This window comes from Loxodonta africana, chromosome 23 (assembly GCF_030014295.1).
Source record: "Loxodonta africana isolate mLoxAfr1 chromosome 23, mLoxAfr1.hap2, whole genome shotgun sequence".
In the NCBI taxonomy this organism is placed as follows: domain Eukaryota; kingdom Metazoa; phylum Chordata; class Mammalia; order Proboscidea; family Elephantidae; genus Loxodonta; species Loxodonta africana.
In genome coordinates, this window is record NC_087364.1 from 72403818 (window position 1) to 72419392 (window position 15575).

A 15575-nucleotide genomic window follows, 5' to 3' on the forward strand; every position below is an offset into this window, starting at 1 on the left:
AAAATAGATTCTGAAATAAAACCCTATGAATCACAATGGTTTGATCCCAGTGTGCATGGGCCACTGTGCATGGGGTCACCATGAGTCTGGGGCAACTTGACAGCAAGTGACAACAACAACAACAAATATGAAGTATAATGATAAATGAAACAAATCTGCCTTAGAAGAAATACAACCTTCGAAGCAAGGATGGTGAGATTACATCTCACATACTAAAAAAAAAAAAAAAAACATACTAGGGACGTATTATTGGGGGAATCAGTCCCTGGAGAAGGACATCATGCTTGGTATAGTAGAAGGTCAGCGAAAAAGAGGAAGACTGTCAATAAGTTGGATTGTCACAGTGGCTGCAACAGTGGGCTCAAGCATAACAACAATTGTGAGCATGGCATAGGACTGGGCAGTGTTTTGTTATGTTGCACATGGGGTCGCCATGAGTTGGAAGCACCTCGACAACACCTAACAACAACAATGATAAACTACTCTCAAAAACCAAAAAACCAAACCCAGTGCCATTGAGTTAATTCCGACTCATAGCAACCCTATAGGACAGAGTAGAACTGCCCCATAGGGTTTCCAAGGAGCGCCTCGTGCATTTGAACTGCCAACCCTTCGGTTAGAAACTGTAGCACTTAACCATTACGCCACCAAGGTTTCCAAATTCTAATTGTAGAGACCCTTATTACCCAGCAGATCAGGAAACAAAGTTTGCTTTAAATGCTACATCTTTGTGGAAGAGGACATAAAACTTGTACATGATTAAAATCAAAGATGTAACATTTTTACATCCCAGGCATCTTTATTTTTTACACCTATTATACATGAATTCAAGGAATTTCTAGAAGCCCCTTTCCATTGGTTCTTACCAAGCATGCTTCTCTGGGTGGGGCATGTTGGAGTTTCCGTTAAACTCAGGTACCTTGCTCTTTGGTTTCCTTCTTTTTCGTCATTTTCCTTCACATGTTTTAGGAAGCCATCTCTGCTCTTAGAAGACTTTGTCTCATGTACTTTGGAGGTGTTATCAGGAGGGAACAATCCCTGGAGAAGGACATTATGCTTGGTATAGGGTCAGTGAAAAAGAGGAAGACCCTCAATGAGATGGATTGACACAGTGGCTACAACAAGCATAACAACGATTGTGAGGATGACGCAGGACCAGGTAGTATTTCATTCTGTTGTACATAGGGTCACCATGAGACACAACCTACTCGATAGCACCTAACAACAACAACATCTCAGCTCTTAGAGTGTTTAATATGCTCAATACACACATTAATTCTCTTGGCAGGAATCTTGCCCTTAACTTGTTTGTCTTGCCATTAAGCTGTTTGTTTACAGTAATGCCAACAGCATATTGGGGTAACATTGTAGACTTCCAGTTTTGCCACGGCAATGCTTTTGGGACATTCTTTTTTGAACAGTGCCCATTCTGTCGATGTCTATGACATCACCTTTCTTGTAGATTCGCAAGTATGCAGTCAAAGGAAGGGCTCCACGTTTTCTAAAACGTCTAGAGAACATTTAAAAGCACCTCTCCTCTTTCCCTTTGTGTTCATCATTTTGGTGAATTACCGCAAGAAGGTGGTTCCAGCTGAAAGGGCTAGCCATGAATGTATCTCTAAATTAACAAAAGGAGACGCAGCCTAATGCCTTGCAGAGGTTTAGACAAGCTTCGTTCTATTTTACAACCTACTCATCTGTTCCCGTGGCACTGTCATTTCACTTTTGTGAAATGGGAATATTAGGTTGACAGGTGTGGGAATTCTTACATTCTTAAGTGCTGGTATAATCTTCTGGCACTAGAAAAGCAGACCTGGAGAGGCATCACCCACTTTTGTCAAATGTGGTAAAAGCCCTCCATTAGGTGAACTAAAACTACTCATCCCATCCCTCATCACAAAGTAATTTTTAGTAAAATTATGTATGTGCTAGTCACCATTTTTAGTTTTTTTTTAGTCACCATTAAGACGTCATCTAAGTTCCCTGAGAGAAACATTCACACACACACACGCCAAATCACAAATACCTGGAAGGCTCTTGACAGTCCCTTGAACTTAAAGTGTACCTGGTAACCATTCCCTGACTTAGCAGTTTTCAGAGCCTTAAATGCCAGTCTAGGCAAGATTCTACTTAGCAATCTGTATTCACGTTTATTCCCTAAGTCCACTCCTTTTGGAATAGCTACTAAAATAAATAGAAAAGTACTTAGATAAACTCTTATGATTATCATGGTCTAATACTGTTAAAATGCAACCTGTGGGAAAACTTAAGAAGAAATTACATTTACATCTCCAATCAATGGGCCAGCGTTGTGGCTCACTTTGTCATCAGCCAGTCTCTTACCTTCACTCATCTCCACCTTTGAATGAATATTTTTAGACTGAGGTGGAAAGGATTATTTGCTATAATCTGGCCTTAATACTGTTTTGTGTATATTTACATAGTTGCACTGTGAGAATTGGAAGAAAATAAGACTGTTAATAAGGACTAATACCTCTACAATTCCATAGGAAATGTTCTCAGTTTCAAAGAATTTATAGAACTTGAAGCAATCACCTACGAGGAGTGCTTTCCTGCTAAAGGTCTGCCAACTTTACCTTGATTGTCTTTTAAGTCTGGTGAATTGGGAGACTGGCTACCCTAAACCTTAGTTCTTCTGAGACTACTTGGACTCCAAAAGGCCTGAACAAAACATCAAGGCAATGAGTGATGGGCAGACCAGGTCAAAGTCAAGTTCTTCTACAGTAACTCATTCTTTTAATGGATTAGAATAAATCTCAGTAGAACCACTTAAGTTTAGCTATTTGGATAAATAATAAACAGAAGTTTGGGGATATTTTCACTCAGTTTTCTTCTATAAGAGACAATAAAAGTACTAATTTCCATTGAGACAGAGATATTTCATTTGCTGTAATAATTCTTATATGACACCCCTGAATTTTTTAATACCCAGTATTCTCACTACTAAGTCCCTGGGTGACACAAGCAGTTTGCAATCAGTTATTAACCTAAAGGTTACTGGTTTGACTCCATCCAACAATGCCACGGAAGAAAGTCCTAAAGATCTGCTTCTGTAAAAATGACAGCCAAGAAGACTCTATGGAACAGCTCTACTCTGTAACCCGTGGGGTCAACATGAGTCAGAATTAACTTGATGGCAAAGGGTGTCATGGATTGAATTGTGTCCCCCCAAAATATCTGTCAACTTGGCTAGGTCACGATTCTCAGTATTGTATGATTGTCTACAACTTTATCCTCTGATGTGATTTCCCTATGTGTTGTAAATCCTATCACTACGATGTTACAAGATGGATTAGCAGCAGTTATATTGATGACGTCTACAAGATTAGATAGTGTCTTAAGCCAATCTCTTTTGAGATATAAAAGAGAGAATCAAGCAGAGAGACATGGGGACTTCATACCACCAAGACAGCAGTGCCAGGAGCACAGCGTGTCCTTTGGACCTGAGGTTCCTGCACTGAGATGCTCCCAGACCAAGGGAAGACTGATGACAAGGACCTTCCTCCAGTGCCAACAGAGAGAGAAAGACTTTCCTTGGAACTGGAGCCCTGAATTTGAACTTCGAGCCTACTGGACTACAAGAGAATAAACTTCTCTTTGTTGAAGCCATCCACTTATGACATTTCTGTTATAGCAGCACTAGATGACTAAGACAGGGTAAAAACCTGTAAGATCTGGTAACAATGGTCTCAAGTTCCTGCTTGCCAAAAATCTGCTGTGGCTGAGTAGCAGTTTCCTGCTTCAGAGGGGGCATTTTTTTTTCCAAATCCTCACAGTCTCTACCTGGCCAGTTTGATTCTTTCCCTCACCTGAACCCAGCAGGCATTTGAGTGTAAAAAGGGGAACCAATGAAGAAGAAAGGCTTCAGATACGGGTGATTCATATTTGGCTTTTGCTGATGTTGTTGTTAGGTGACACAGAGTTGGTTCTGACTTAGTGACCTAGTGCACATCAGAAGGAAACACTGCCCAGCCCTGCCCCATGCTCACAATGGATGCTATGTTTCAGCCCATTGAGGTAGCCACTGTGTCAATCTATTTCATTGAGGGTCTTCCTCTTTTTGGTTGGCCTTCTACTTTACCAAGCATGATGTCCTTCTCCAGGAACTGGTCCCTCCTGATAACATGTCCAGAGTACTTAAGATGAAATCTCACTGTCTTCACTTCTAAGGAACATTCTAGCTGTACTCCTTCCGAGACAGATTTGTTTGTTCTTCTGGCAGTCCCTGGTATGTTCAATATTCTTCTCCAACACCGTAATTCAAAGGCATCAATTCTTCTTTGGCCTTCTTAATTCAGTTTGAAAATTAGTCAATTTCTTAGAGAAACTTTTAGAATTTTGTGGACTTCATGTTGGAAAATGTCATGTTATAGAGTACTTTCCTGACTTTAGAATACAAACATATGAGTTTTAAAACATATAGATGATCTTGTTTGAAGGAAAACAATAAAAAAGAGAACATTTTTCTAGAAGCTCCAAAGTAAATATGCTCATTAAGCCAAGAGGAACTAAATGTCTATTTTTCAAATTTGGAGAAGGAGTGGAGGAAATATATGCTAACGAGAAAGTCATTATCTCCTCTTGGAAGGGAAGAGAACCCCAGATGTCACTCTCTTTTCTAAACCTTCATCAGATAGAAGGAAATCAGTAGCACTTGCTTTACTTACATTAACTTTTTATCCAAAACCCCAAGAATCCTGCATAGTGGTGATCCTAGTTCAAAAAACTATATCCTAGGTTAGTTTCTCTGCTTCTCCATGCTTTGACTTATTTTCAAGAGGCATCTGTCTTGGATTTGCTCTTGCATACATTTCTTAACTTAACGCTAAGTAAAATCAGATGAGAAAATAAAATCAAGTCATTGTAAAAAGAACTCAAACCCTGCGCAAGCCTTTAAACCTTCTTACAGAGCCTACTTTCATTTTCTAAGGCCTGAGTCAAAGAGAAGAATTATACTATTTTTTTTTTTTATACTGCATGTTTTTTATTTTCTTTGATTTACTCTGCAGTTCAAATGTATCTAGAAATATCAATTCTAACAACAATCCAAACTATGTAATATCACTTTTCTTGAGACTGGACTTTAAATAGATTGCTTTAGTCTCTTTGAGTTTAATGTAAACCTAGGTTGTAGACAGACAGGCTCTGTTTTACCAGACAATACCTGTTTTCGATGTGAATTTCAATGGATCTGAGCAGGAAGAAGCCTTCTGCCTGTTCACACAGTTGTCACTGTTCTCTATTGTCTTGTGTGGGTTCTGCATCTCTCAGCTTTGCTACCTGTCCGGCACCAAAGCCACGTGAGATCGTGACTCCTGAATTAACAAAGAACGCACTATGTAGTGCTCACCACAATCAAATTAGAACCAGATTCTGAAAGAGAGTAAAAACTGTTCCATAATCTTTAATTTAAAAAGGAATTCATGGATTTTAGGAAAAAGACTGTCGGTTGTCTTTTTTTTTTTTTTAATTGATACATGACCAAGCTGAGATGATATTTTAGAAAGATCTAAGGAAATGTTTTGGAGACAAATCCAACATCGTCACATTGATTCTGACTCATGGACACCCCATGTGTACAGAGTAGAATTGCCCCATTGGGCTTTCAAGGCTGTGGCCCTTCAGAAGCAGAACTCCAGGCCTTTCTTTTGACACGCCTCTAGGATGGACTAGAACTGCCAGCCTCTAAGTTAGTAGTCAAGGGATTAACCATTTGCACTGCCAGGGTCTCCAATTTAAAGACCCCAAAAAACAAACCAACTGCTGTCATTTTAATTCCAGCTCATAGCGACCCCACAGGGCTTCCAAGGCTATAAATCTCTGAGGAAGCGGACTGCCACATCTTCTCCCACAGAGCAGCTGATGGTTTTGAACCACTGACCCTTTGGTTAGCAGTTGATTGCTTTAACCACTGCACGGCCAGGGTTCTTTAATTTAGAGACAGTGCTTCTCAAACCTCAGTGTGCATCAGAATCACCAGGCAGATTTCTGGGCTCCACCCCCAGAGTTCTGATTCAATAGTCCTAAAACAAACACACAAACAAATAAGAAAATAAGCCCATTGCCTTCCAGTCGATTCTGACTCACAGTGGCCCTACAGGACAGAGTAGAATTGCCCCATATGGTTTCCAAGGGGTGGCTGATGGATTCGAACTGCTGACCTTTTGGTTAGCAAACTGAGCTCTTAACCCTGCAGCCCAAGAATCTGCATTTCTAACAAGTTTCCAGGTGATGCTGATTTTCCTTGTCCAGTTTTGAGAGCCACTGGAGTAAGAAATACCCAGGGACTTGAAATAGTTATTTTTCAAAAGAAGGTAACTAATTTTGTCAACTCTATTTTTCAGGACACACACACACATATTTACACAGACTTAATTCTCTTTACTAAATGGTTAAAATTCCTTTAGACAGAACTTCATGTAAGCAAAAATGATAGGAAATTTCTGAAAGTCAATAATAGAACATTTAGAAGGCTGTGAGGAGATGGTTGGGAAATGTGACTAGTGTGGGAAGTTTTTATAAACAGACACACTGACTTTAGAAAAACCAATCTTGACCTCATCAACACCAAAGGCCATGGTGGTTAGGGACACTTATTTACAGGGATGATTCATACTTCACATAGATAAATCACACAGATCTGGTTGGAAAAGAACTATTTTTATTAACGTGCTAGTAAAAAAAAAAAAAAAAAAACAAGTGTCTGTCAGTTTGTTGTACTGTGGCGGCTTGTGTGTTGCTGCTATGCTGGAAGCTATGCCACAGGTATTCAGATACCAGCAGGGTCACCCATGGAGGACAGGTTTCAGCTGAGCTTCCAGACTAAGACAGACTAGGAAGAAGGACCTGGCAGTCTACTTCTGAAAAGCATTAGCCAGTGAAAACCTTATGAATAGCAGTGGAACATTGTCTGATATAGTGCTGGAAGATGAGCCCCCCAGGTTGGAAGGTACTCAAAAGATGACTGGGAAAGAGCTGCCTCCTCAAAGTAGCATCAACCTTAATGATGTGGATAGAGAAAAGCTTTTGGGGCCTTCATTTGCTGATGTGGCTTGATTCAAAATGAGAAGAAACAGCTGCAAACATCCATTAATAATCGGAACCTGGAATGTATGAAGTATGAATCTAGGAAAATTGGAAATCATCAAAAATGAAATGGTACGCATAAACATCAATATCCTAGGCATTAGTGAGCTGAAATGGACTGGTATTAGCCATTTTGAGTCAAACAATCATATAGTCTACTATGCTGGGAATGACAACTTGAAGAGAAATGGTGTTGCATTCATCGTCATAAAGAACGTTCCAAGATCTATCCTGAAGTACAAAGCTGTCAGTGATAGGATAATATCCAGAAGCCTACAAGGAACACCAGTTAATACGACTATTATTCAAATTTACCCACCAACCACTAGGGCCAAAGATGAAGAAATAGAAGATTTTTATCAGCTTCTGCAGTCTGAAATTGATCAAACATGCAATCAAGATGCATTGAAAATTACTGGCAATTGGAATGCAAAATTGAAAACAAAGAAGAAGGATCAGTAGTTGGAAAATATGGCCTTGGTGATAGAAAAAATGCCAGAGATCAAATGATAGAATTTTGCAAGACCAACGACTTCTTCATTGCAAACATCTACTTTCACCAACATAAATGGTGACTATACACATGGACCTCGCCAGATGGAACACACAGAAATCAAATTGACTACATCTGTGGAAAGAGACGATGGAAAAGCTCAATATCATCAGTCAGAACAAGGCCAGGGGCCGACTGTGGAACAGACCATCAATTGCTCATATGCAAGTTCAAGATGAAACTGAAGAAAATCAGAAAAAGTCCACAAGAGCCAAAATATGACCTTGAGTATATCCCACCTGAATTTAGAGACCATTTCAAGAATAGATTTGACTCATTGAACACTAGTGACCGCAGACCAGACGAGTTGTGGAATGACATCAAGGACATCATCCATGAAGAAAGCAAGAGGTCACTGAAAAAACAGGAAAGGAAGAAAAGACCAAAATGGATGTCAGAGGAGACTCTGAAACTTGCTCTTGAGCATTGAGCAGTTAAAGCAAAAGGAAGAATTGATGAAGTAAAAGAACTGAACAGAAGATTTCAAAGGGCCTCTCGAGAAGACAAAGTAAAGTATTATAAGGACGTGTGCAAAGAGCTGGAGATGGAAAACCAAAAGGGAAGAACACGCTCAGCATTTCTCAAGCTGAAAGAACTGAAGAAAAAATTCAAGCCCCGAGTTGCAATGGTGAAGGATTCCATGGGGAAAATATTAAACCACGCAGGAAGCATCAAAAGAGGATGGAAGGAATAGACAGAGTCATTATACCAAAAAGAATTAGTCAATATTCAGCCATTTCAAGAGGTGGCATATGATCAGGAACTGATGGTACTGAAGGAAGAAGTCCAAGCTGCTCTGAAGGCATTGGTGAAAAACAAGGCTCCAGGAATTGATGGAATATCAATTGAGATGTTTCAACAAACAGATGCAGCACTGGAGGTGCTCACTCGTCTATGCCAAGAAAAAAGGAAGACAGCTTCCTGGCCAACTGACTGGATGATATCCATATTTATGTCTATTTCCAAGAAAGGTGATCCAACCGAATGTGGAAATCACAGAACAGTATCATTAATATCACACGCAAGCAAAATTTTGCTGAAGATCATTCAAAAACGGCTGCAGCAGTATATAGACAGGGAACTGCCAGAAATTCAGGCCGGTTTCAGAAGAGGACATGGAACCAGGGATATCATTGCTGATGTCAGATGGATCCTGGCTGAAAGCAGAGAATACCAGAAGGATGTTTACCTGTGTTTTATTGACTATGCAAAGGCATTCGACTGTGTGGATCATAACAAACTATGGATTACACTGCGAAGAATGGGAATTCCAGAACGCTTAATTGTGCTCATGAGGAACCTTTACATAGATCAAGAGGCAGTTGTTTGGACAGAACAAGGGGATACTGATTGGTTTAAAGTCAGGAAAGGTGTGCATCAGAGTTGTATTCTTTCACCATACCTATTTAATCTGTATGCTGAACATATAATACAAGAAGCTGGGCTATATGAAGAAGAACGGGGCATCAGGATTGGAGGAAGACTCATTAACAACCTGCATTATGCAGATGACACAACCTTGCTTGCTGAAAGTGAAGAAGACCTGAAGCACTTACTAATGAAGATCAAAGAACACAGCCTTCACTATGGATTACACCGCAACATAAAGAAAATAAAAATCCTCACAACTGGACCAATGAGCAACATCATGATAAACAGAGAAAAGATTGAAGTTGTCAAGGATTTCATTTTACTTAGATCCACAATCAACAGCCATGGAAGCAGCAGTCAAGAATTCAAAAGATGCATTGCATTGGACAAATCTGCTGCAAAGGACCTCTTCAAAGTGTTGAAGAGCAAAGATGTCACCCTGAAGACTTAGGTGTGCCTGACCGAAGCCATGGTATTCTCAATTTCATCATATGCATGTGAAATCTGGACAATGAATAAGGAAGACCGAAGAAGAATTAACACCTTTGAATTGTGATGTTGGCGAAGAATATTGATTATACCATGGACTGCCAAAAGAACGAACTAATCTGCCCTGGAATGCTCCTTAGAAGCAAGGATGGTGAGTTTGCATCTTACATACTTTGAAGATGTTATCAGGAGGGATCAGTCCCTGGAGAAGGACATCATGCTTGGCAGAGTACAGGGTTAGCGTAAAAGAGGAAGACCCTCAACGAGGTGGATTGACACAGTGGCTGTAACAATGAGCTCAAGCATAAGAACTATTGTAAGGATGGCACAGAACCAGGCAGTGTTTTGTTCTGTTGTGCATAGGGTCACTACGAGTCAGAACCGACTCGATGGCACCTAACAACAATAACATACACTATGCAAAACCCTGGTGGCATAGTGATTAAGAGTTATGGCTGCTAACCAAAAGGTCGGCAGTTTGAATCTACCAGGTGTTCCTTGGAAACCCTATGCGGCAGTTCTTCTCTGTCCTATGGGTCGCTATGAGTCGCAATAGGAATTTTTCTTTATATACACTGTTCTAAGTGCTTGGCACATATCACCTGATGTATCTTATCTGTTTTGTTAAAGGTAAGGTTCAGTTATTCATTTGTTCACTCATTTATTTATTCAACATTTACCAAGTGGACACCTTTCTGTCGCGCACAGTGAATCCTACATTGTCACACATCCTGCGGTGAAAGAGCTTACAGTCTTCTGGAGGGTGCACAGGAGGAAGGTCTCACTGAGGAAGAACAGAAAGCCCTAGGGATATGTGTGAGTATGTGTGTGTACGTGTGTGTGTGCGTCTGGGGTGGGTGGTCACTTCTGAAATAACTGAATCCTAAAGCAGTGATTTTCCAACAGTTGATCGATCCACTGGTTTTGAAATCAGCTGAGGGGATTGAGACTAGCATTTTATTTTAAATGATCACTGGCCCCACTTACCTTCATCAAAGGATTCAGAGAATCCAGGTTCATTGCTTGAGTGGAAGGGGGATGCAAACAGTTCTCGGCATGTTTGGCCTGCCGATGCACAACAAACCAGCTGCTTGTGTAACTGCTGGGAGCCTCCTGGAAGAACTCATCTTTTTCAAGGGAGGAACCAGGCATGATGAGCTTGACCCAGTGAAGAAGTCTGAGGTGATTCTGAGTCCAGTGTGGCAGGTACTACTTGAGTCTCGGTCCCTGTCCTGGATGTATGTCTGTTTCCTGGAAGACAGGGTAGGCGGAGAATAAAAATTGAAAGAACCATTTAATTAGGCTCTGGAGCACATTGGAGCCCAAGTAGCACTGCTTTTATTGTTGTTGTTGTTGTTAGGTGCTATCGAGTTCGTTCTGACTCATAGTGACCCCATACACAACAGAACGAAACACCGTCTGGTCCTGCGCCATCCTCAAAATCATTGTTACGTTTCAGGCCGTTGTTGCAGCCACTATGTCAGTCCATCTTGTTAAGGGTCTTCTTCGCTTTCACTGACCTTCTACTTTACCAAGCATGATGTCCTTCTCCAGGGACTGGTCCCTCCTGACAACATGTCCAAACTGTGTGAGATGAAGTCTCGCCATCCTTACTTCTAAAGAGCATTCTGGCTGTACTTCTTCCCAGACAGATTTGTTGGTTCTTCTGGCAGTCCATGGTATAATCAGTTAGAACCCCATACACTATACCTTGACCACAGACCACGGTATAGGTCCAGTGAAGGCCACAATGGGCGATCTGGGGAGCCATCCACAGTGCCTGGGGAGAAACTGATGGGTCATGCTAAACAGTAGTGATGACCAGAAGGAGAAGACATTTTTATGGGCCCGCAGGAGACACTCCTGGGTTCTTTATCAAGAGGTGAGGTGAGAGCAGTGAAGCCTGAATTACCACTGTTAAGATGATCCCATTACTGCCCACAAGCTACTGAAACCAGCAAAGAAGTGTTGGTTACAGACAGCACGAGAATGGGAAGAGAAAGGAGAGAGAATACTAAGTAAATGGAAAGAAAAGAGCAGAAAGCAACCAGAGAAACAAAACTAGATGAATCTGACCACATGCTTGTAGAGGTGCACACACTCTGACTCCAGAGCATTCTGGCCATCAGGTGCCATCACTATTATCGGCAGCCTCAAAGGTAAGATGAGCGAGGGATATGCCCAATGTCTATGGCACACTGTTGCTCGTTAAGGACGGCTTTTCTAAGTCAAAATGCATCCTACCCCAAGCGCACCTGCGCTCATAGTCACAGGGGCAAATGCACAAGGCTCCAGCTTAAGGTCTTTGAACACATCAATATGCAAACCACTAAAAAGCTTATTTCCATTTACTCCTCAATTTTTTTTTTAAACCAATTTTACAGAGCAGGTAACCTATAACAACTCCAAATGTTTTCTCCCTGACCCTGTTTCATTCAGCGTTAGGCCTCTAATCAATATTCTATTTCCTCTAGTATTCATGGGCCTCGGTTCCAAAAGATAACTTTGTCATAGCAGTGTTTGTGTCATTTGGAATTTTGAATTTATAAGGGCACATCTGCACGGCCCAGGGAAATGACTGAAAATGGGCTTCAGTCTAGGATAATGGCCAAATCCCTAGGCCCTGGAATATTTCTGCCCTTCCGAGAAAGCCACAGCTCGGTGACCACTTACGATTTGTTCAGATAATTTATAAGAAATTGCATACCCATCTCACTTTTGCAAACCAAGAAATCACTTTCAAAAGAGAGTGGAATAAAAATAAAACTTTCATCTATCTCATCCCCTGGGAAATTGCCAATTCAAAAATATTATTCTTCTGCTTTTGGGTGTTCTTTTCTTTCCTCTAAAGGAAACTTGGGCTAATGTATATTTATATTTTAAGTGAAACTCCTCTGCCTGTCAAAAAAGAAAGAAAAAAAGGGGAGGGGATGTTTAAAAAACCAAAATAGACAAGAATATGAGTTTTGAGTATATATAAATAGAAAATAATTACCTTATAAAAATAAAAGAGAAGTTAGGATTTATTTCATCACAAGATCTATAGATAGATCTTACTTGAAAATACACTTCTGTCTGTGCACAGGAATTTCTGGGATTCTATTCTCTAGAGAATTTTCTCAGCTTTACCAAGCTTGTTAGCTCACGAGTTTTCTCAGACTCTTCAAAACTCATTGGAATTAGTCTCCTTCCCCAGCTACAGAGAGAAATAAAAAGCTTCTTTCAGGAGTTTTTTGTATTTGATGTTCTGATACAAGGTGAAGAGAAAGCAGTATTTCCCAGCTCTGACACACAGTATACGTCAGTGGGGGCAAGTGTGTACAACTGGGTGCTGTGATAAAAGAGGCAATCAAAACAATTGAAAGCAACAGTTAACTTATTATAATCTTGCTTTCAAATCATTGTATCTGTACATTGATAGAAGGTTAAGCTGAAGATTTGGGAAATTTAAACACAGATAAGAGCCTACCTATGCTTTGTGAAAACAAACCTAGGTAGAGTCATTTACCTGAAACTATTGCTCACAGATCATTAATCACTTCTGAATTCCATTGCAGCTTAAAGTGTCCCAGGACACCTTTAAATTTCAAAGTCAGGACATTGTAAGAGGAAAATGGATTAATCACCCATTTGAGACATATTTATTTATTTATTGCCTATTCTGAACTATATTCTGTGAGTCTTGGAAGATAAAAATGCCTTGACCCATTTTGTTGTTCTTAGCTGCCTTCACTGTGTGTGAGAGCTGGACAAGGAATAAGGAAGACCGAAGAAGAATTGACTGACGCCTTCGAATTGTGTCGTTGGCGAAGAATATTGACTATACTACGGACTGCCAAAAGGGCAAACAAATCTGTCTTGGAGGAAGTACAACCAGAATGCTCCTTAGAAGCAAAGATGGTGAGACTATGTCTTACATACTTTGGACATGTTGTCAGGAGGGATCAGTCCCTGGAGAAGGACATCATGCTTGGCAGAGTACAGGGTCAGCGGAAAAGCGGAAGACCCTCAACGAGGTGGATTGACACAGTGGCTGCAACAATGAGCTCAAGCATAACAACGGTTGTGAGCACGGCCCAGAACCAGGCAGTGTTTAATTCTGTGGTACATAGGGTCCATATGAGTCGGAACTGACTGGATGGCACCTAACAACAATGACAACAAGCTGCTTTCACATCACCCCGACTCATGGCGACCTCATCCACACCTGAAGAAAATGCTGCACATCGGATTGTTGTGATTCATAGGGTTTTCATGGCTGGTTTTCAGAATTAGAACACCAGACCTTTCTTCCTACTGCATCTTAGTCTGGAAGCTCTGCTGACACCTGTTCAGTATCACAGCAACACGAAAGCCTCCAATGGCAGACCAGTGGTGGCTGTGAACGAGGTGCACTGGCCAGAATTGAACGTGCGTTTCACATATGAAAGGTGAGAATTCTACCACTGAACCATCAGTGCTTCATGGATTCACCCGTAAAGAGCTTAAAATGTAACGAGAAAATAAGATTCACCTATACAAAAATATTAGTGACAAAATAATACTATGTATAATAATTAAACTTCATGTAATAACAAAACATAAGATAATATTTGCATAACACAATATAATAAAGTGCTATTTTTCTGTTGCTGTTATTCCAGCAATGAAGAGGAAAATTGCAAGTTCTTAAAAATATAACCTGTTATGTATCAGTCTACGTGTATCAGGAAGCAATGCCTACACACACACACACACACACACACACACTGTAAGTGTGTTTTCCAAAAGTCTATGATCGTAAAAATCACCTGTATACTTGACTTTTTTATAAGCCCTCTCCAGAGGCACTGAAATTAAATTTCCAGAGAAGGAAACACTACACAACAATCCCATGGAAATATGATTATTCCTATTTAATAGTTGTGGTTAAGAGCTCAGCTGCTAACCAAAAGGTCTGCAGTTTGAACCTACCTGCTGTTCCTTGGAAACCCTATGGGGCAGTTCTACTCTGTCCTATAGGGTCACTATGAGTCAGAATCCACTCAACAGGAACAGGTGTGGTTTGGTTTTGGTTTATTTAATAGTTCAGGAAATTAAGATTCAGAGAGATTAATTATCTACTCAGAGGACCCCTGAGTTAGGACAAAACCATCTGACTTCCAAAACTTTTGTTCTTTACATAGCACAAAGCTGCCTTTGTTCTCTGAGAAAATGCTGAGTTTGGATGTGAGAACATGGAATTAAAACATTATAGAAAAATTCATTTCTATTGCTGTTAAAAACAATGTTATGATCTCTTTTAAAGTGCAGGAGAAAAGAATACTGAGCCCTTGAAATAAGAACGTCGGTGTCAGAGGGAGAATGTAAAGATTTATGGGAAAGCTAAGGATTTTTGTGTTCCATGAGGAAACTCGAACACACATCCGAACAAGCAATGAGGTACCCTATCACTTCAAGGAACTGCAGAAAAAGGCCAGTGCACAGGGAAAAAAATATTCCAGACTAAAGAAAGCAAAGCTATTCTGACAACCAAAGGATAGGTTGCTACCATCTGTCGTTTTCTATCTCTGCCTGTGTAAGAAACAAAATGCCAGGAGCCTGAGGTGTAAGAAAGCTAGCTAATGGTGCCAGAATGGTATCAGTAGAAAGAAGTAATAGACTCAGTCTCTAGCTAGGAAGAGAGCTAAAATATAAGGTGATGTCTTTAGCTAAGTAAAACCAGAGCCAAGTTGTGAAGAAGCCTAAATGCTTTAGTTTTAGGTGACAGCAGAAGAGTTATTTAAATTAAGACATCTTTTGTTGGGTTTTAGGAGGCCCATGAACACCTCCTACCACCCGTCTGTCAGTTGGTCATACTTCCTCTTGCTGTGATGCAGGAAGCTTTGCCACCAGTATTTCAGATACTGCAGGGGTAACCCATAGTAGACAGGTTTCAGCAGAGCTTCCAGACTAAGATAGACTAGGAAGAAAGGTTTGGCAATCTACTTCCAAAAATGGGCCAACAAAACCCTATGAAGCACAACAGAATGTTGTCTGATAGAGTGCTGGAAGATGAACCCCTGTGTCAGAAGAC

The 15575-nt window shown here is 40.5% G+C and overlaps 1 pseudogene; it reads right to left on the minus strand.

Annotated features, from left to right (window-relative positions):
* Positions 1-827: 827 nt before the first annotated feature.
* LOC111752276 (large ribosomal subunit protein eL21-like) lies at positions 828-2059 on the minus strand (annotated as a pseudogene).
* Positions 2060-15575: the final 13516 nt, after the last annotated feature.